Source organism: Balaenoptera ricei, chromosome 11 (assembly GCF_028023285.1).
Source record: "Balaenoptera ricei isolate mBalRic1 chromosome 11, mBalRic1.hap2, whole genome shotgun sequence".
NCBI classification, from domain to species: Eukaryota; Metazoa; Chordata; class Mammalia; order Artiodactyla; family Balaenopteridae; genus Balaenoptera; species Balaenoptera ricei.
The window spans coordinates 27,878,624-27,899,722 of NC_082649.1; the positions used below are offsets into that span (position 1 = coordinate 27,878,624).

The following is a 21,099-nucleotide window of genomic DNA, read 5'->3' on the forward strand; positions in this document are numbered from 1 at the left end:
CAAATTTCAAACACTCTACTGGGAAATAATGTTACTTGAGAAATACACTGATAGCAAAACTCTCAAATCAAAGAATAACAAGAGCTTTCTGTAAAATTAGATTCACCAAATGATGTGAAATGTTGATGCTCACATAGTCAACCCAGGCACTCTTAATAACCAATGTCACTAGTTAAAGATTAAATATTTAAGTATATATTTAAGTATTAAGGTACTTTATAAACTTGCTTTAGAATAAAAGAATAAATCTTACTAGGTGGAAGAAATTCAACGTGCTTGAAATGAATAGAATTAACTATGCATCTCCAATATTATATATTTTGATTTATATGTCAATCCCTAATTTATTAATTGAAAGCATAGCTCTTTGACTTCCATCAAAATGCTGGTGTCTACACTGAAAAGTCTAATATTGAGAAAAAAATGTTCATAAGATAAAATCAATGTCATGCACAGGAAAGACTATAAACAGAGAAGTGCAAAAGAACCGCAGCTCAAGAATTTCATAGCTATGTGACCTTAGGTAAGAACTTAACCTCTTTGTCTTCTGTAAAGTGAACTCACTGCAAGCTTGTTCCAAGAGTTAAAGTGGCTAGCTGAGTATCTGGCAGCAAAACTACAAAATAATAGATTTAGATTATATCATATTCATTATTATTATCATCAAAATTACTTTAACAGTATATGCTATTTCTCTATACCTTCAGTCAAAGTTCAGGCACTGAGATATTTTGAACATATACTTTGCTCACAAAATATTTTGCAAAGCTGCTACATATTCAAGAGGGAAGAGTAAACACTTTACATCATAGGTATACTCATAAAGACAGGTACTAAACACTAAATGTAAAATAATGAGTCTCTATCTTACCATCTATTATTGGTTCAGACATGGTAAACATATTTTTTGAGTTACCTATAATAAAGAGTAAAAAGCACGCTAGAAAGTTGTTAACTAAGAAAATCCTTCAGAACAGATTTAAGCTTGGATTATAACAAGAACAATAGTCAAGTAATTTTTTTCTTATAGCTTTCTTAAAAATAAATCAACATTGTCAGTTTGGAAATGTCTACTCATTAAATATGAGCTTTTTAGTTTCAATCCTTTTACTTTATTAAAAAGAAAATATCTATAGAGTAAAGAGCAAATTAATGAATGTTTTTAAATGATGAGTTGAATTCATTTTGTATACATAGAAAAATATCATATTTTAGGAAGATTATTTTGGAATTATTTCCCCTAAAATGAGTGAGCTTCTTATAACCATGCCAGTATGTCTATAAACAGAAAAATAAGTAGAAACAAGTTCTAGGTTAACTGGTCATGATAATAGAACAAATCCTTTAAGTATAAAGGGACTAGATAAAATTACAAGTTTCATATCTTTCTGTCTAGAATAAACCTCTCTTCGTCAAGTCAGCTGTCTCCTCTTCGTCTATAAATCCTCTGAAGAGGCAGTTTACACATAACACAGGTGTTAAATATAATCTACCCCTTTGGTTATTTACCTTTAAGATTAGATATATTCATTGGTTTAAGAGGAGAACAGAAGCCTTGACTGCTTATGTGTTAGGGAGGAAAAGAAATTTTAGGGACATATTCTAGCTTAAGCCAAAGTTAACACGTCTTGGCTTTCATTACTCAAAGGAATGCCAAGTCTAGTTGGGAATAGGACCTGCCACTGTGTCATCACCTCACAACTGTTAGATGCTGACAATAACCCATTTTGGAGCTAATATCCTGACAAACACCACTCTCCCATGATTTAGTTTTGGCATATTTGCAAGTATTCATGAACACTGCCAGAAAAATAAGTTATTCCTACGGGAATTCTTGGAATAAATTAAAAAATAATCATTTCCTTAGTTATGATTTTTATGTACAGATAAAAAATTTGTGGGCAAAATGAGCTCTTAATCATGTTGATTACATATTTGTAAAACATTAAACATGATTTCATGATGTGCTCTTGAAATCATAAGAAAAGAGAAGCTCAGAATTACAACCTAAGAGGCAAGGGAAAAAATTCTCATGAATGACTATATGTTATGTATAATGTTTATAATTAAAATAAAAAGTGACTGCATTGCTATTCTTCACTCAGACCCTGTATTTTTTAAAATGGGATTCCAGTGGCATTTTGCTAATTATGAGTCACGATACACCTAAAACCTAGTTCTTAAAGAGAAAAGGAGGCAGAAATTTCCAGCCTCTAATTTAGCCAGCTCAACTGTTCAGATTTTAAAACCGGGAATATAAAATCTCACTATATTGTGTGAAGAGCCAAGTAATATATAGATAGCTATAAAAATAAGAACACATAAATATCAGAATTACTTCTTCAAAAAAAATCTGTGATTTGAGGACCATTTAGAAAGTAAGAATTCTTATAAAAACTAAAAGATACTGTAAAGAATGGAATTATACAACTTAAAATATCTGGATATTAGCTTGAACTTTCCCCCTCAACTTAAATACCCCTATAATTGCATTTATATTTGAGGTAAAATTTAGATTTATATCATAACAATCCTTTCTTGAAATCAAAACATGATTCACTGACTGTCTTTGAGTGACAGTGGTGCTCACCAAATAGGTCCTCTGCTTCACCATACTTCTTCCTCCCCGCCCCCCCCCACCCCGGGAAGTTAGTGGGACCACGTTAATATCTCCAGCCATTAAACTTTCAGCAAACGTGGTATGATGTCCTTCTTGGCCTATACAGGTATATGCATGGCTGAGTCGCTTTGCTGTGCACATGAAACTATCACAACATTGTTAATCAGCTATACTCCAATATAAAATAAAAAGTTACAAGTAAAAAAAAAACTAGTAAGCAATACTCTGTTTCTTCCAAAGCCACAGCGATTCAAGAGTTTACATGTTGCAGAGCCTAAATTATTGCCTTGTCACTTTATGTGTGTGTGTTTCATTTAGTACTCTCAGTTGTCCTATGGAGTAGTGTTATATCTATTTGATAAATTAGGAAACTGAGAATAAAATTGGTCATCACTGACATGATGGACATAGTAAAAATACATGTCTTGAGATCAGACAGAAAAGCGTTCAAGTCCTATATTTGCCACTTGCTTCTTATGTGATCTTGACCAGGTTATATTTTAAAGCCTCAGATCCTTCACCTGAAAAATGGGAATTATTGCAGTACCTCTTTGTGGGATTATAGTGAGAATTTAGTGACATATGTTAAGCTCTTAACATGTTGTAGACACTCAATAATGGAGACCCATTTTTCTTGTATTGTCACAAACCCACAGGCTGTTTGACGTCTTTTAATCTTTGACTTTTTTCTAACGGTTAGGATAAGACATAAGGAAAAATCAGCTTTAAGATGAGGCATTTTCATATTACAGAGAATCAGGTACAATCAAGTGTGCCACCATCGCACAAAGATATAAATTCCTTACATGGAAAAGATTCTTTCTTTGGTTCTTCTTTTTTTTTTTAATGTGAGCAATATACTTTACTACACTTGTCCAAAAATTAAATATTGCAGAATTATAAATTCTGGGTTCCATAGTAAATTCTTTAGAAAACGTTTGTTTTTCTAACCTTTTGTCAATTTTAGGAGGAACACATTTTGAGGTAGGAAGATGGAATTGTAAGAGGAGATCCATTGTTAAGAGTTCTCTGTTAAGATTCCAGGGAATCTTTGAAGAATATTTGTACCTAAGAACACAAGGATGATAAAGGTGATCTTTCTAAATGATTATCTAAAGCTGTCTATTGCCTGATTAAATCTTTCCACTTTTTCCCCTCAAGAATAAGGTTTAAATTTTGTAGCATTTGTGTAGACTGATCTGCTTTCTGTTGATTTTTCAGACTAACCACCATCTTTTTCTGGTAAGCATTAAATCAAGCTATATTCAATTTCTCAAGTGATCCATATTCATTTATTCCCCCAGTCATTATACGTGCAAACCTATGATAACAATTCCATTGCAGACCTGGGGCTTATTGTTCTCTAGGGTGAGAATATAAACCAATTAAGAACAGAGTCATTTTTAGGGATGAGTAAAGAAGTTGTTTGGAAGATAAACCTTCCTGAAGAGACAAGCAGACCTGAGAAATGGCGAAATATCAGGAGAAAGAGCATTTGAGCATCTGGATCTAGCCATACATAAAGTCAGAACTATACCATCTGACTTCCCATGTACAGATGACAAACATATAATTTCTTTCATTTGCAACTATACTTATTCACAGATTTTCATTTTTCTAATTTTCCCCCAAATGTCCTTAAGGTGTGGACGCTAAATTTAATGTGCATAGGAATCTCTGGAGAAGCTTGTTGGTGACAGATTTATGGCTTCACTTTTAGAATTTCTGATTTAACCATTTGGAGAAAGAACCCAGGAATTTGTATTTTTTTAGCCAATATCTCATGTGTTTCTTATATATCTGAGGCTTTCCTACTTTAAGAAGAATTGGCTTTAAGGATTAAGAAACTACATGTTTTGACAGTACTTGAAAAACATAGCAACATACATCAGCAACTTTGCCTGGTACAAATATCGGGTGTCCTTCTTATCCCTGCAAATATACATACAATGAATAATATTTGTTTTACTCAATCAGATAACTGAAAATATGAAATCAATGACTGTATTTTTATAGAGTCATTCCTCTGATCAATAACCATTGGCTGTCTTTACCTAACCCTCAACACCAGGCCACACTAACAAATAATCATTGAATTTAATGACTTCATATTGCCCTAGGTTCAGGACAGCTGTTCCAGAACCTTCTAATGTGAACTGATACTTCTCACTGCTGATGGCGGCCGTGGCCCATGCCATCGCACCATCTGCTCAGCTCTCACTCGCAGCAGCTGCTGCTCTTGCTTTGGCAGCCTCTCTGTGCCTCGCACCTGCACTACTCCTCTGCGCTGCTAAAATCACAATACATTTCACCCTCCACTCCTAAACAGAGGAATTCCTTAGTCATTTCTCCTTTTAGATTCAGAGAAGCCCTTTGTGAAACATCTACAGGGCTCACTTTAAAAATCCCTTCCTTCTCAAACTTAGCAATTTCATACTATTAATGATTTCTTAAATTGGAGGCGGGGGGCGGGGGGGGGGGGCGGGCTTAGTCTTGTTTGCCACAGCAGAAATACAGAGCTTCACAAATGCAATTGTAATGATACTTGCTCAGATGATGCTTGCTCTTAAAAAATAGTAATAATAATAATAATAAAATAATTTTTAAGAACTCAAAAACTTTACTAAATACAGAAGAGAATAAACCCTTAGAGCTTTTTGCAATTTATTCATATATAGTTATATATATAAATATATATATAAACAAATGTGATGACTATAAGCTTACCATATATTTGATTAACAAACAGAGAGAAAAGTAGTATGTAACTCTCAGTGAGAAATATAAAATTTTAGAAACATGAATTTATAAGCCAGTTTGGGAAATATAAATACATAGAAATGATTGAAATATAAGATATAGAATGATCGATTAAAGTGTTTCTTTAGAAGAGCTCATCTCCCCAACACTTCTTCAGTGCCCTCCTTTATCTCTAAAGGCAGATGACTCCTCCTCTGCAGAAAATGGAAGGTTTATAAATTAGAGAAATTAAACAACAGGAGCTTTGGATTCAGGGACGCAAAATGAAGCACAAGGCAAGGATGCAATAGAAGGAAAAATTAAGGGAGAGGCTAGTACATGATAATCTCTATATGCTGTGTCAGAATTCTAAGTTCTAATCTTCCTCCCTGCTCCTAGAATACCAGCAGTCAATTCTATAACGATCCATACTCTTTAAATTAGGAGATTATATGTTCCCTTTGGTGTGTGTATAGGGGGGGACCCTCCACATTTTTGTATTTGAGGTGTTTAAAGAATTGTTTTAAGAGAGAAAATCATGGTTCTTGTACAAGTATAACATAATCGTGTCAAACAAAAAACAAATCCGAATTAGTAAAGACAGACCTTGTTCAGAAGGCTTATTGCGAGGGAGGGAAAGAGGCTATTGCCTGGAAGAGAGACCAGAACTAAGTATGAACTTTATTATGCTGAAGCAGAGGGCAGTCGGATTTCTAAGGGCTGGGTGAGCTAGAAGAAAAGTACTGGAGAAGATTGGGAGGAGGTCAAATGCCATCTGTGTTTGTGAATTGGTTTTATCCAAAGGAAAAATAAACTTCTCCTATCTTTAGGACAGGAGGTAGTTTCATAGCTCAGAATAAGGCACCCTACTACAATCAGGGTCCCATCTCCCACAGAAACAGAGACAGAGTAGTGCTATCTCTTTTGAAATAATTAAAAATAATCCTGATAAGACTAGGGGTCTTTGTCTAAGCACATTATGAAGGTAAATAATAATCTTTCCTATTGTAGAGGAAGACATTAATCAACAAAACAAAGAAGCAAGCCCATGGGAACTCAGTAAACTCTGAAAAACATTTATATATATATATCATGGCTTCTTTCCAGACTCAGCTATGATAGAAAAGTTTTGCCTTTCTCTGTGTGTTAATTGCTACTTATGCTTTCATATTCTAGAATAAACTGATACTTGAAGATAAAATTGTACTATTTCTCCTTGGGAAAAAAATAATATACACACATGTATTTCTCTGTCACTGCTGCTCCTCGTATAGACTTCACTAGCAATAGCAATTTTACCTCTTAATCCACATAACCTAATTTCTTTGTACAGAGAAAAACACGGAAGGTAGAAAAGTAAGAATTGACTGTCATACGCAAACATTTTAAGAAATTAACTGAATACATGTAACTGGCAATGTTGAATTGTATCTGAGTTCTATGTTCCTGGAAAGTAGTAACAGATCCAGAAATCCCCAAGCCTTGTGTGTTCCAAGAAAAGGCTAGCATAAAGGACCTTCCAACTCTCACATATTTAGAAATAAGACACTTCTCCCTCCTTCCTCATGACTCTCATATACTTGTGTATGATTCTTTTGTTTAGTTGCCTCTATAAAACCCCAGACTCCTCCTTTTCTTTGAGACGTTCTTCATCTCTTTTTCCCTATCACAGTAGGCTGAACACAGTTAACTCCTTAATTGTTCTGTGCATTTGTCTTTCACATAGCACAACTTTCTACAGCCATGTACACCCCTTTTATAATAATTTACTAATAATTTCTGGAGGTAGGGAAACATTTCACACACAATAAAGGTCAAGGCTTTTCTTAATTATAGACACACCGACTCCCAGACATAAAACAAACACATGAGAGCTTATAGTTTCAGCTCTACAATCTCAGCCACAGGTCACAAGTAAAAATACACAAGAACTCGCACATTCCTTCCCAGCAGGCACAAATTTATTTATTTATTTGAGGTGGCAAACAGACAAATCCATGAAAATAACAAACTGGATTCTCCACCATCTCTTACCTAGTGGAGAACAGGTTAATACCATTGATCAACCAAGAACACCAAACGGTCAGACGATAAAACCAAACTATCAATTATTGCTGCCACCCACCAATGGGGAATCATTTAGTGGTCGTACATAAACCAGAGACAAAAAGGAAAACACAGAATCAGAAGAGAGGAGGAAAAAAAGCAAGAGGAAAAGAGAGTCACAAGCTGTAAAATTTCATTATCATTTGGAATTCACTTTTGGAGCAAAGAAAAGCCATGCCTGGGGTTAAGCATCCCAGTAAGCACTCTTCTCCATCAGTACAGTTTACTAAACTCTGGCAGGTAAATCCACGAGGATCTCGGGGTTATCGCCAAAATGAAAGCCACATTGCTGTTTGATTCCTCTGTGGTCAAGTTTACCAGTTGCTAATTCTGCCCTCACAGATTGAGCTTCCTTGTCAGCGTCTGTAGTGTTTCCTTCTCAAATATAAGCTGACAGCCATAGATCAGCAAATATTTTGAGCATAAGAATAAAAGATATCAAAGCCAACAAACAAGGAAAGTCATTATAAAGTAAAAAGAGCCCATTCAGTTTACAGGTTTTTAAAATGGGAGAAAAAATGAGTTTGCATATTATACAAAGATGCTCATTGTGTTATCTTATCCACCCCTACCAGAAGCAGCTATCAAATGATTTACTCAACAAACAAAAACGCAGATTTCCAAATGAAGTTTAAGTGGTTAAGAAGGCAAAGGAGAACCAAGAGGTAGGCAGGATCACTTTTTGAAGGAAATGATTTGTTAATTAATACTATGAAATATATCATAAAAGCTATAAAGAACCACTGGGGAATTCTGTGTAGGATATGATAGTGTACACAGTACTTTCACAAATATTGACATTTTTTGAAACATAGCACATTATAAATTCACTTCAGGATTTTCTAATGTCCATCCTAATAGAGAAACCAAATGCTTAAGATAAGTCACAAACAATTTGCTTCTAGGTGACTCTTTTCTAGAAGTTAGAGCCCATAGTTTCATTCCTATTCTTGATTTAAGATATAGAAGTACTGATACTATGCTATATAGCCCATATAGGATAGTCTCTCCATTTCCCAGGGTTACCGGAGATTGATAAAAGAGAGGCAACTGGGGAAGTACAGGGAGTATGTCTTACACTGCCTCCAGTTAGGTGAGTTAACTTCTCTGACTACACATCCAAAGAGAAAGATTAATCTTCCTACTGACTATTCAGAAGCTGAGGAGCCCACTTCTGCATCCAAATGTGTTGTGCACCAAAAATGTACAAAACTCATGGGTTACTTAGTGAAGGCTTAGGAATTTTGTTTCTTTTTTGCATTTTTTAAATTGTTTAGCATTTTCTAATTTCTCTCTCTCTCTCTCTCTTTTTTCCTGATTCTCTAAGTGACCTGTATCTTTCTTCTACTGTCTTGTCTTTAAGTATTTCTTATCCACTATTTCTTGAAAATAGTTATATCCCTTTGTTCTTCTTGTTCCTTTCTTACTCTGCCATTTCAAGCCTCCCCCAAATGCTAAATATAAAGGATATCGTTCTCCACCTACAGTGCTGTTGGGTCTGAAGTTGGGAGGGATAAACTCTGCTCCCATTGGAGGATGGTGACATTTGCAATTTTAATCTAACTCGGCCTGTGCTAGATGTGGAGAGGTGCGTTCTTGAGTTCACCATAATTCATTACTCTGATGTCTCCTCAAAATGAATGCTTCACAACATCTGACCTGGAGTATAAAAGTTGAAGAAGAACTGATGAAGAACAATAAGGTAGTGGAAAAGAAAAATTTCACCTAACACCTGCTAAAAATAGCAAGGAAAACTGTATTCAAGACTATTACAGGGACTTCCCTGGTGGCGCAGTGGTTAAGAATCCTTCTGCCAATGCAGGGGACACGGGTTTGAGCCCTAGTCCGGGAAGATCCCACATGCCGTGAAGCAACTAAGCCCGTGCGCCACAACTACTGAGCCTGCGAGCCACAACTACTGAAGCCCGCGTGCCTAGAGCCCGTGCTCTGCAACAAGAGAAGCCACCTCAATGAGAAGCCCGTGCACGGCAACGAAGAGTAGCCCCCGCTCGCTGCAACTAGAGAAAGCCCGTGCGCAGCAACAAAGACCCAATGCAGCCAGAAATTAACTAATTAATTGTTTAAAAAAAGACTTTTGCAATAAAGCTCAAGACTATATTGCAAGAGGGAAGAAAGATTGAGCTCAACTCTGTTGAAAAAATAGAGGATTTTAAATGCTGGAGTCAGCTAATGGAAAATTACTAGAGGGCATTAAGGGGTAGTTCGGTCCATTTGATTAGGCCTCTGTGTTTACTAACTGTTGCTTATTGAAATTAGGCTCCTAGCCTCCCACAGAGACTGGGAAGCAGTGGCTCTGCTTTTCTTGATGGTTACATTTCAAAGGATGGTTGCAAGGTCCTTGAGAAAGACATTCCTGGGTTGTAGAAGTTTCACCTTTCAAAGAAGAGAAAAAGATCTTACAAGTGCAATTTTCTAAAGTAAATGCTCTAATAAAAGGGAGTTCAGGAAGAGGCCTAACATAGTCGGAAGAGGCCTAACATTTTGTCAAGCTGTTAAGGCTGTCTTGGTCAGCAGCATAGAGGGTATTCTAGGAAATACATGTATTTAAATTTAATTTAGCAAAAATCTGGAATATGTATGTGTAACATAATCAAATTAAATTAAAATCCTGCGTGTAACCACCTAGAGGGGTGGGATGGGGAGGGTGGGAGGGAGGGAGATGCAAGAGGGAAGAGATACGGGAACATATTGTATGTGTATAACTGATTCACTTTGTTATAAAGCAGAAGCTAACACACCATTGTAAGGCAATTATACTTCAATAAAGATGTTTAAAAAAAAAAAAGTAATGGCTATTTGAATTTTTTCCAAAAAAAAAAAAAAAAAATCCTGTGCCGATTTGTCTTACAATAGTGAAAGAAGTGATATCAGTTTTTCCCTTACTTTTCATTTTGTTGTTCCTTTCTTTAACAAATAATTACTGAACAAGTCTTCTTTGTTAAGTTCTTTGTTTGAGAAACACAAAGCACACACACACATAAGAGAGAGACAGACTTTTCAACAGCAGTGGGAATTAAGTCCTTGAAATTAAGGCTTTTACTCAGAATCATCAAATTCCAGGAGAAGTTTTTACTAACAATGTTTAGTCGAAAAATTGAGCCAGGATGATGGATTCATGGGCTGGAATTCAGGTAGGATAGACACTAGAAATGGAATAATTGCTCCTACAGCATTGTATTCCTTTCACCAAAAAATCATAGGGAAGTTAAAGAAGATGCGTCAAGTGCTAATTCTTATGCACAGGCGCTTCTTTCCAGGCTGACAGAGTCATTACCTCCCTCCCCCCCCCCCACCCCCGTTAATACTCATTTCTTACACTGATTCTAGAAGCTCTACTACATTTTAATGGGAGTCCCTACATCATGACTTCATCACTAGAAGAACCAAAAAAAGAAAAAATCCAAGCTCTAGCAGCTATTAGTTTTGTCTTTTAAAAAATTTAGTTATTGAAAATTAACGAATCAGCCTATTGAATATTCTTAAATATTTGGTCAGGAACAGTAGAGTCTTCTCAGATGATCAATATTTTATTTAATAAAAACATATCAAACACATATGATTATTAGAATAACAATTTTGGGGTTTTTTTTTTTTTTTTTTTTTTTTAAATTTATTTATTTATTTTTGGCTGTGTTGGGTCTTCGTTTCTGTGCAAGGGCTTTCTCTAGTTGTGGCAAGCGGGGGCCACTCTTCATCGCGGTGCACGGGCCTCTCACTATCGCGGCCTCTCTTGTTGCGGAGCAAGGCTCGACACGCGCAGGCTCAGTAGTTGTGGCTCACGGGCCTAGTTGCTCCGCGGCATGTGGGATCTTCCCAGACCAGGGCTTGAACCCGTGTCCCCTGCATTAGCAGGCAGATTCTCAACCACTGCGCCACCAGGGAAGCCCTTGGGGTTTTTTTAAATTGAAGTATAGTTGATTTACAGTATTGTGTTAGTTTCAGGTGTGCAGCAAAGTGATTCGTTATATGTATATTTTTTTCAGATTCTTTTCCACTATAAGTTATTACAAGATATTGAATATTTGCTTGTGCAAGTTCGTGTACCCGACACACAGTGAGGCCAAACAAACCGAAACATCAGAGTTTGGAGAAAGGTTTATTGCAGGGCCATGCAAAGAGACGGGTGGCTCATGCCCCCCAAAACCCAGAACTCCCCAAAAGTTTTCAGCAAAGCATTTTTAAAAGCCCAGTGAGGGAGTGGTGTCGCAGGGTATGTGATCAGCTTATGCACAATTCTCTGATTGGCTAATGGTGAGGTAACAGGGTGGTGGCACAGGGGTCAACATTATCAGTCCTTAGGCTCCAGGAGGCCTGGGGCTGTGTGCTCACGGTCATCAAGTTGCTAATGTTTTCCAGTTGGTGGGCGTGGTTCACTTTTGTAAAACAGCTCAGGAAATGTGCATCAGAAACTGTTACATAGGTACTTCAGAGAGGAGCTAGAGCAGAGGATATCTATAGTAATATTTTAGAAAGATCTACGTGATTATGGCACTTGGCGTTGCTACGGAACTCTTTTGTGTATGGGTGAATTTTATTTATCTGTCCTTTTTTTTTAAGTTTTAGGCATGATGTTTCAGCACTCTTATTTCTGAGAAAGAAGGAACATACCATTTTTATACTTCCTGCTTCCTACAGATGTCTTCCTGAAAATTGGAGAGAAATTACAAGCCTGTCTTTAAGTTGAAAATAGGAAAAACTGGACATAGAGTTAAAAAGGGGATGGGGCTAGGGAGTTTATGATTGTAACTGCCAAGATGACTCCAATAATTCTTGCCTCCTGTTATTTATGCCCTTGTGTGATATCCTTCTTAACTGAATTAGGGCTACTCTGTGTGACCAATGGAATACTACAGTGTGTGACTTCCCAATCTACATGGTAAAACTATCACAGCTTCTATTTGTGCCCTTGGATCACTTACTGGGGACCAATAAACTGCCCTACTATGAGGACATTTAAGCATCCCTGTGGAAAGGCCAATCAGGAGAGCTACTAAAGGTCCCACCAACAAACAGAACCAGTTTTCAAGAGGTATGAATGAGTGAACTTGGAAACAGTTAAGCCGGCAGGAGGGATAGATGCCTGAGCCTGCAGAGGATTGCATCTGATTGCAATCAATGAAAAACTCCAAGACAAAACTGCTCAGTCAAGTCGGTCCCAAATTCCTGATCCCCAGAAACTGAGAGGTCATATTTATTGTTTGAAGCCACTAAGCTTTGAAATGAGCTGTATTACAAGAAGGGGAGCAGAATACGTCACCCCAAATGTGCCACTTTGGCACATCGATTGTTTTGAGCTGAAGGCAAATAGGACCCAGCAGACTCAGGAAGAGCTTTTTGCCTCTCCTTTAACTGCCTAAACTAATTTAAACTAGGAAAAGAGCTATTACCAGAGATAACTTTTTATATCAGAAAGACTTATCTGTATGGCAGGGCAAACATCTGTTTACCAAACTCTTCTCATCCTCCTGGGAATTGTCTCACTCGCCTTTGAAGCCCCAGACCCCTACCCACTTCTCTGTAGCTCAGGATGGTGTATAAGCCTCAATTGTCTGACTGCCTATGAGTCTATTATATTTTTATGGGGACGCCCATACGTACAAATTTTTTTTTCTCCTTTTAATCTATCTTACATCAATTTAATTATTAGGCCAGCCAAAGAACCTAAAAAAGAAAAAGGGAAGAGTTTTCCACCCCTACAGAAGCTATAAATCATAGGACAAGAGGGGGAAAAAAGTTTAAAGGGCTGTGATATCCAGGAGGTTTCTTAGAATTTATATCCCAAAAATTCCTTTGACTTTATTCTGTGTGTGACAGATGTTTGAATTTCATAGGGTCTAGAGAATTTCAGGTGCGCGGCCCAAGTTTCTGGGCAAGTCTAGAGTTGTTGAGGCATTGTGACACAGAGGACTTTGAAGCAAACGTACAGTTTTACTGACTGATGTGAAGAAGCAATCAGCTTCAGAGGGAACTTTAGTAGGTAAGAGTTCAGCCATGGAGGAAGAGAAGGGAGAGGAGTCTGGGATGAATGGAAAATGGGAATGAAGCCATTGAATTGGAAAAGGAAAAAAAAATATATATATATATATGTATATATATATGTACATCTCAGCAGGAAGTTCTCACAGGAGATGTTATTAGGTTAACTCTTACCCTAAGGATATTATAGCCATAATGTATGTAACTTTTCTTGTACAAATATCATTTTCAAATAGCGTTTAATGCACAGACACTGGTTTCTTCTTTCTCTGTATTTGTTTGTGTTTTCTGAAATTTTTGGTAGCCAACCTTTAAGTAAATGATTGATTTTTTTAATTCATATATTTTAACAAACATGTTGTGCTTGTAAACATATTAGTCTTCCTCTATCTATCTCCAAAAGATTTTTGGGGATAATTCCAATTCTATTCTATTCTATCCTGTTATCATATCATATGTTAGACCAATGTGTCTTGATTTTCTGCTTTAGAAAAAAAAGTCATGGCAGATCATTTCTTTCGATGCTAAGAAGCTTAAACAGAAAAAGAACAATGTATGAAAATAAGAGAGATGTGAACGAAGCAGCCAACTGGCATCCATGCTTCGGACTCATATGCAAATCAAGTTATTCTGTGCTTTCCAACACTTCCCAAATTCTTTTAAAACCATATTTGAAGCTGGATAGCAACTCTCTATGAAGACATCAGTGATAAAAATGCAGACAGCATTGTGTTGGGTAGAGCAATGCCAGGAGTTGACAGGACCAACAGATAAAACCAAAGCAATTAAGTTTCCATAAACACTTGACTTGGTGTTGAATCAACACTCTTCTTTCTAAACAGCAGTGTAGCAAGGCATAAATAACAAATCATACATTTCCAATCTATAAACCATGCTGGTTTGATGAAGTAACAGAATTCTTTTCCAGCTTTTCTTTTTACCATGTGGAAGAAAAAAAAAAGTTACTCAGTAATTTGTGAGTTTTACTTGAGACATGAATTTCTCTCTCCGCAAAATATTAAAAGATTTATAGATGAGATTTGGCATGCTTCCAGCTTACTACCATCCCTCTCCAGCAACAACGACAAATTCTTATGGCTAGAGGTGAGCAATTTTTGAATGACATTTAGTCATTCTTTCTCACAAACTGTTTTCCAGGCATTTATTACCAGCTCTTTGGCAAAGCTAGAAAATGCTGTCTCAAGAGCCTTCAATCTTTCTGTTATTTTTTATTTCCTATCCCCCATCTCAACACATAACACAAAATAATTCATGACTACACACTCTTTGCCTTATTTCATTCCCTTGTAGATAGGTATTCAATTGACCTTTCTCAGGAAAGATCCAAGGAACACATTTTTATTAAATAATAGTGTCTTCTTTCTTCCAAAGAACAAAGGCAAAATCCACAATGGAAAAAAAAAAAAAAAGAAAAAGAAAAAGATACCAGAACCTATGTAGAGACTGCAATATAAATGGTCATGCACTCATGTAAACAAGCATTTCCCAAGTTTTCAGAATAATAAAATAAATCAAAAACATCTGATTTTACCTGTGATTTTCTACACTCATATATGATTTCTGTCTGTGCAGCAATGCCCTTCTTTGCTTTAAAAGTCTTATTTATCTGCCCTTATCTAGCTCAAATGGCATCTAGAGTATTTTAGTATCTAATACAATATGATTTAAAATTTCCAGACGTTTCAAGGCAGTCCGTTGCTTCCACAAGACTTTGGACAAATTTTTATTAGAAAGCTCTCATATCGCAGGTAGTTTTCCTGTTAAACAAGAAGTTCCTTAGGAAAATGCACTATTTATCTTTTCATTCCCAGAATCTCAGTGTCTGGCATTTATCGTGCAGTTGCCATAAATACATTGTACGTACTATATACCAGGTGCTAGATTGCAAACTTCATGAGATTGAGCAGTTTATATATTTGATTATTTCAGGTTTCTTTAGTGTCTAGGGGAGAGCATGGTACATATTAACATCTCAATAAATATTTATTGAATGCATCCATTCTTGCATGCAAAGAAAGCTGATAAGCTGCTTTTCTTTTCTGGGCCATGGGGTCACTTTCCCTTTCATTGTCTTGCTATCTGACTGTGGCTCCAGTGAATCATGCAACTAATCTTTGCCGCTTGTTCCAAATGTGGAAGTTTAAGACTGGTGAGTTTCATAGATGACGTAGTCTGGATTACAAATTAGAAACGCATCCACAATCATGACTTGTAGGCTTCACAGGCTCTAGATTTGTTGTGATTATTATGTGTTCATGCCCCTTGTGTGCTGTAAATTCCTGAATCTCTTGTAAGCATTTTCATTGAGCTGACTTCCTCATAGAGCAAATCTTCCCTGTGGAGTATTGTGTAAAGGCAAGAGCACACTATACAGCCAAATATCTGGTTCTCATCAGAACACTGAATATTACAAACTGTGTGAACTGGGGTAAGTTATCTATGGCTTTAAGTGTCAGTTTAGTTATTTGAAAAGTGAGATTAATGATAAATGACTACTTAATAGCATTGTCATAATGTTAAATAAGAGATAATGTGCAGCCTTATCTTAACACCATCCATTATAACGTAAAAGTAAATGTTAGTTAGAGAACAGACTTGTGGCTGCCAAGGGGGAGAGGGGTAGGGGAGGGATAGAGTGGGAGTTTGGGGTTAGCAGATGCAAATTAGTATATATAGAATGGATAAATGACAAGGTCCTACTGTATAGCACAGGGAACTATATTCAATATCCTATGATAAACCATAATGGAAAAGAATATAAAAAAGAATGTATGTATATGTATAACTGAATCACTGCTGTACAGCAGAAATTAACACAACATTGTAAATCAGCTATACTTCAATAAAAAAGTAAGTAAAACAACATAACCACTTTAGGGGGAAAAAAGTAAATGTTAGCTATTTCCATGCTTTTAATAAAGGGATTAATAAACTTAGACATACTATGCAAGTGTAATATTACTTATTCAAATCATTCTCGAGAACTTCTTGTAGCAAAGCTAAGAAGAAACTGATTTTCATGTAGGGCCAATTACCATGTGGTTATGTACATCTTAAAGTGCTAAGGCAGGCATCTTTTATTTCATGAACTATGTGACACTGCTTCCAAAGCAACCAGCCAGTCATAAGGCAGGGGTCCTCTGTCTCTTTTATAACTGAAGGCAGGCTAGTTTCAAATTTTACCTTGAAAGTCAACAGGCATTTCATGGATTGTCATAAACCACTTAAGTATATATGTGATTCTGTTTACATATTCCATTATATTACACTGGTCCATTTATCCACAGTGGTGCCACTAGTACTCTTTCTTAATTACTATAGAATCATAGTAAATCTTGATATCTGATAGTATAAGTCCTCCAGCTTTATTCGACTTCAGTATTTTATCAATGTTCAAATCAAGCTTAGAATAACTTCATGACTCATGACTTAAGTAGGATGGACAGACACACATACACACACACAAACACAAGCATTAACCATAAAGAAAGAAAGATAAATGGAACATATTTAAATAAAGAATTTTTTAAAACAAAAGATACAATTAAAAGAGTTCAGAAAGTAAGACAGGTGAAGAAGAAAGATTTGCAATATGTACATTTGACAAATACTTTATATCAAGAACATACAGAGAATTAATACAAACCAATAAGAAAACGGCAGTCAACCTACTTACAACAGCGAGCAAACAATTTGACAGAGACTTCACAAAAGATGGTATCAAAGTGGCTGACAAACATACAAAAATGTGTTCAATATCATTAGTAATTAGACGAATACAAATGAAAAAGCCTGATGAAATTCCATTACATAAACATAATGGATAAGACTAAAAAAAAAAAAAAGAATACCAAGTATGGGTGAAGATATGAAGCTGGTAGAAGTAAAAAGGTATATATTTCTACAACTCCATTGGAAAAATATTTGACAGTACCTACTGAAGGAAAACATATGTATACCATATAACCTAATAATTCCACTTCCGGGTATATGTCCAAAAAAAGTAAATAATAATATGTATTAAAAGGCATATGGAAAAAGTGTCCATAGAAATTTTATTTGTAATAGCTCTAAACTGAAAACAAACCAAATGTTCATTAATAATAGATTGGGTAAATAAATTATATTATCTGCATACTACCCAGCTATTAACAAAAGTAAACTTCTTTAAAAGCAACATGGATGAATCTCATAGGCATAATATTAAGTGAAAAAGTTTAGGTACTAAAATATATATATTCTGCTTATGTAAAGTTTCAAAGCTGATTAAACTAAGCCTTAATTATGGAAACCAGAATGATTTTTACTCTTAGGAGTTACTGACTGAAAGGGGAACCAGAGACCTTCTTGGGTGGTGGAACTATTATATATATATATATTGCTTTGGTGGTTACACAGGTATATACGTATTTACAAATTTATCAATCTATACACTTAAAATTTACATACTTTACTAAATATAAGTTATACCTTAGTAATTATTTTTAAATTTACGAATTCACTGAGGCAAAGAAGATAAAAAGGATTGATGATCTAATCCTTGTAGAGTTTATTCTTTTGAATTCTTTAATTAAGGGAAGGAAGGAACTGTTCTTCCTGTAAGTGCTTTCTGAGAAGGACATGGTCTAACAATTTAATCCATATATGAGAAACCATTCCCAAGGGCATGCCAGAGGGCAGGACTCAGTTCTCCTTAGTCTTTTCCCTCATTTTTGATCTTTCCTCCTACCAAATATTAAGTTGCAAATATCCAACTTCTGTTTATATGTTAATAAGGCATACAATCTGAAATAGAAATGTAGGGGAAATTAATTTTAATAGTCAGTGTATCAAGTTTCTGGTATTACTGTTGGAAAATAGTTTGAGTTTGGGCTTAAAATTGCCTATTGCTTATTAGATAACTATGTTAAGTAGGGATTGATGTTCAAGTTAATGAGCATCCGTGAGCTGATATCTCAGCTGCTCTGTAATACTTCTGTTCAGAAGAGCTGCCTTTACCTGAGTCCTGTGCAAGTAACTGGAATTCCTTAGTTAAAATGGCCTACTTAGTATCCAGGTTTTGAGTCCTCCAGGCAGTGGAGAATCATTCAGATCATTCTGGAGGTTTGGCCCTGGTCCTGTTCCTGAAGCTACCCCTGTCCTAATTCTCCAGTAAACAAGCCTCAGTGTGTCCCCAGAGTCTCTAACCCTGGGGCCACTTATTTTTCCACCCCCATAACCTCTACTCAACCTCAGAGTCATGCTCTCCAGTTTTCATCTCTATTTCTGCACCTTGGTCACTTCCGCTGGAGTCACTGTTTGCCAGAAGCTCTGCCTATTGCCTGCTGCTTTCTAGTCCTTTAACCTGACCCTCTGACTCTATCTCTGAAGACGATCCCAGAGCCCAGTCTGTACTTTTATAACAATTATGGGCCAACAAGGATGCCTTTATAACTACCTGGATCCAATCTCATTCTAAAATGCTTAATATACTACTGATGCTCAGGTATTAACCTTTACCTCTCTGTTTTGGCTCAGTTGCTCCAAGTGGATATTTGAACCTTAAGTAAAGGTATCCTCCTATTTTCCTCGTAGCCTCTGATTTCTGAAGAGTTTTAGGTCGAATGCACACATTCTACCTATTCATAGACCCCAAGCCAAAACTTAGGCTCAAAAATCTGAGGTCCCCTGCGGCTTAGTTGCCCTTAACTTCAACCGATCAAAGCTCTTTGGAGGAGCCAAATTTGCTAAGGTAACTGTAATCCCAGTTGACACTGATTGTCCCATGAACACTCTCAAGAGGTCACGATAAGTTTTCTTATGGTTGCTTTCAATTCTTGCACAGGATATAAATTCTGGCATTAAATCATCAATACACAGTATTGTACCTAATTCCTTATGTATCTTATATCATAAAATGGTGATTTTTCACCCATTTGTGACAGAAGAAAGATATTATATCTGTATGTAAAATATCCAGGTTGTTTTTACCTATTTCCAGTAATATGGGGGATAGTGTATGCTTTCAAAGGCCATCTATCAGAATTATAATCCATTTATAAAATAACATATGCTTTCAAATTTGGATTAGGAAGCCCATTGAGCAGATTGCAACATTCTAAAAAGAACAATAGTAGCCAACTCTAAAGAGTTGGTTGTGTCTTGTAGTCCTATAAATTTGAATGCCCTTTTGTTGGATTTCATTCTAAGCAAAAATAAGTTGATTTTCAGAAAACTTGTGGATTTATCGGTGTCATAGATAATAGGAAAACCTAGGATAAAACATTAGTATTTTAACTCCAGGATCAGTATGACTTTTATTATATCACATGTATTGATTAGCAGAGTGTGTGTGTGTCTGAAATTATTATTCAATTATTATTTAAATTATTTAACTATTAAATTATTATTTCAATTATTTCAACTGTACAAAATTTAATTTATTTAATAAATATTTATTAAGCACTTATTATGTATCAGGTATACTTAGAGGTAAAATTAGTTTTGTATCATGTCAAAAGAAAAAAGTGCAAAGATTTCAATCAATTTCCAATTCTGAAGCACAAATCCTACGGTAATTTACGAAAAGTATCCTAAAAATGGCTGGGTGTTTGTGTTAAAATATTCATGATAACATTACTTATAGAGAAAAATATTAAAGCTTAAAATCAAACTTAGCCAAGATCTTAAGTTAGTTACAACTTATTCACATTATCAAAATGATGCTCTTAATGAACATATAATAACAATAGAAATTCTATTGAATACGATTTTGGGGTATATTATGTGTTTATGTATAAATCTAAGTGCAGAATTTACGCATAAGAAAAAAAGACTGGAAAGATAAAATCTAAATTGTCAATGCCAGTTGTTTGGTGTGAAACAGGTAATATTTTTGGCATTTCTTAAACATTTTATAACAGCTTTTTTGAGGTACATGCTAGTGTATATCCAGAAAACATCATAACAATTAAGATAACGAGCGTACACACCACCCCCCAAAAATTTTCCCTTAGAAAATGCAACAGCAGTTATAGACAGCTTCATTAAGGGGACTAACTTGAATAATAACAGTTCACTGAATAGAGACAGAGATATAGAGATATAGTGTGAGGGGTATAAATATTAATATGTGTGTATATATCAACCTACTATAGTTCAGAAGCTTTTTTATTCTATTTTTTCTTCAATAACTCAGGGAAAAAATTATTTGCTTTATTGGATTTTTGAGGACTAAGTAAGAGACTAGGTTGCATATTTCATCATCTGTGTTACTATATTACTGTCTATCTTAGGGTTCGAGGGTTTGTAACATTTTGGAGGAAGAAAGAGAGGAAGGGAAAGAAAAAGATGAAAAAAAAAGTGCAATAAGGGACAGATTGTTTGTATGTGTATGTTCTCTGAAAAAGTTGATTTACAGAATTCTTTTCATACAAACATGTTTGGCAGTGTGTGGGAGGAGCTTGAGAGCAATGGCAAATTGCATTGTGTGTATCATTCTGCACAAATCATTTAACCTGCTTTTTGAAAGTATTTCTTTAAAATACAAACCAAACTGTTAGCCTCTTCTGCTTCCCACTCAGCAGGATTGATTCAGAAATAAATTTGTCAGGTCGTAAAAAGAATGTACCAAACAA

The 21,099-nt window shown here is 35.7% G+C and overlaps 1 protein-coding gene across 3 annotated transcripts in view; it reads right to left on the reverse strand.

Annotated features, from left to right (window-relative positions):
- CENPQ (centromere protein Q) overlaps positions 1-21,099 on the reverse strand; it is a 313,629-nt gene that overhangs the window by 134,018 nt on the left and 158,512 nt on the right. The gene's annotated exons all lie outside the window — the stretch shown is intronic.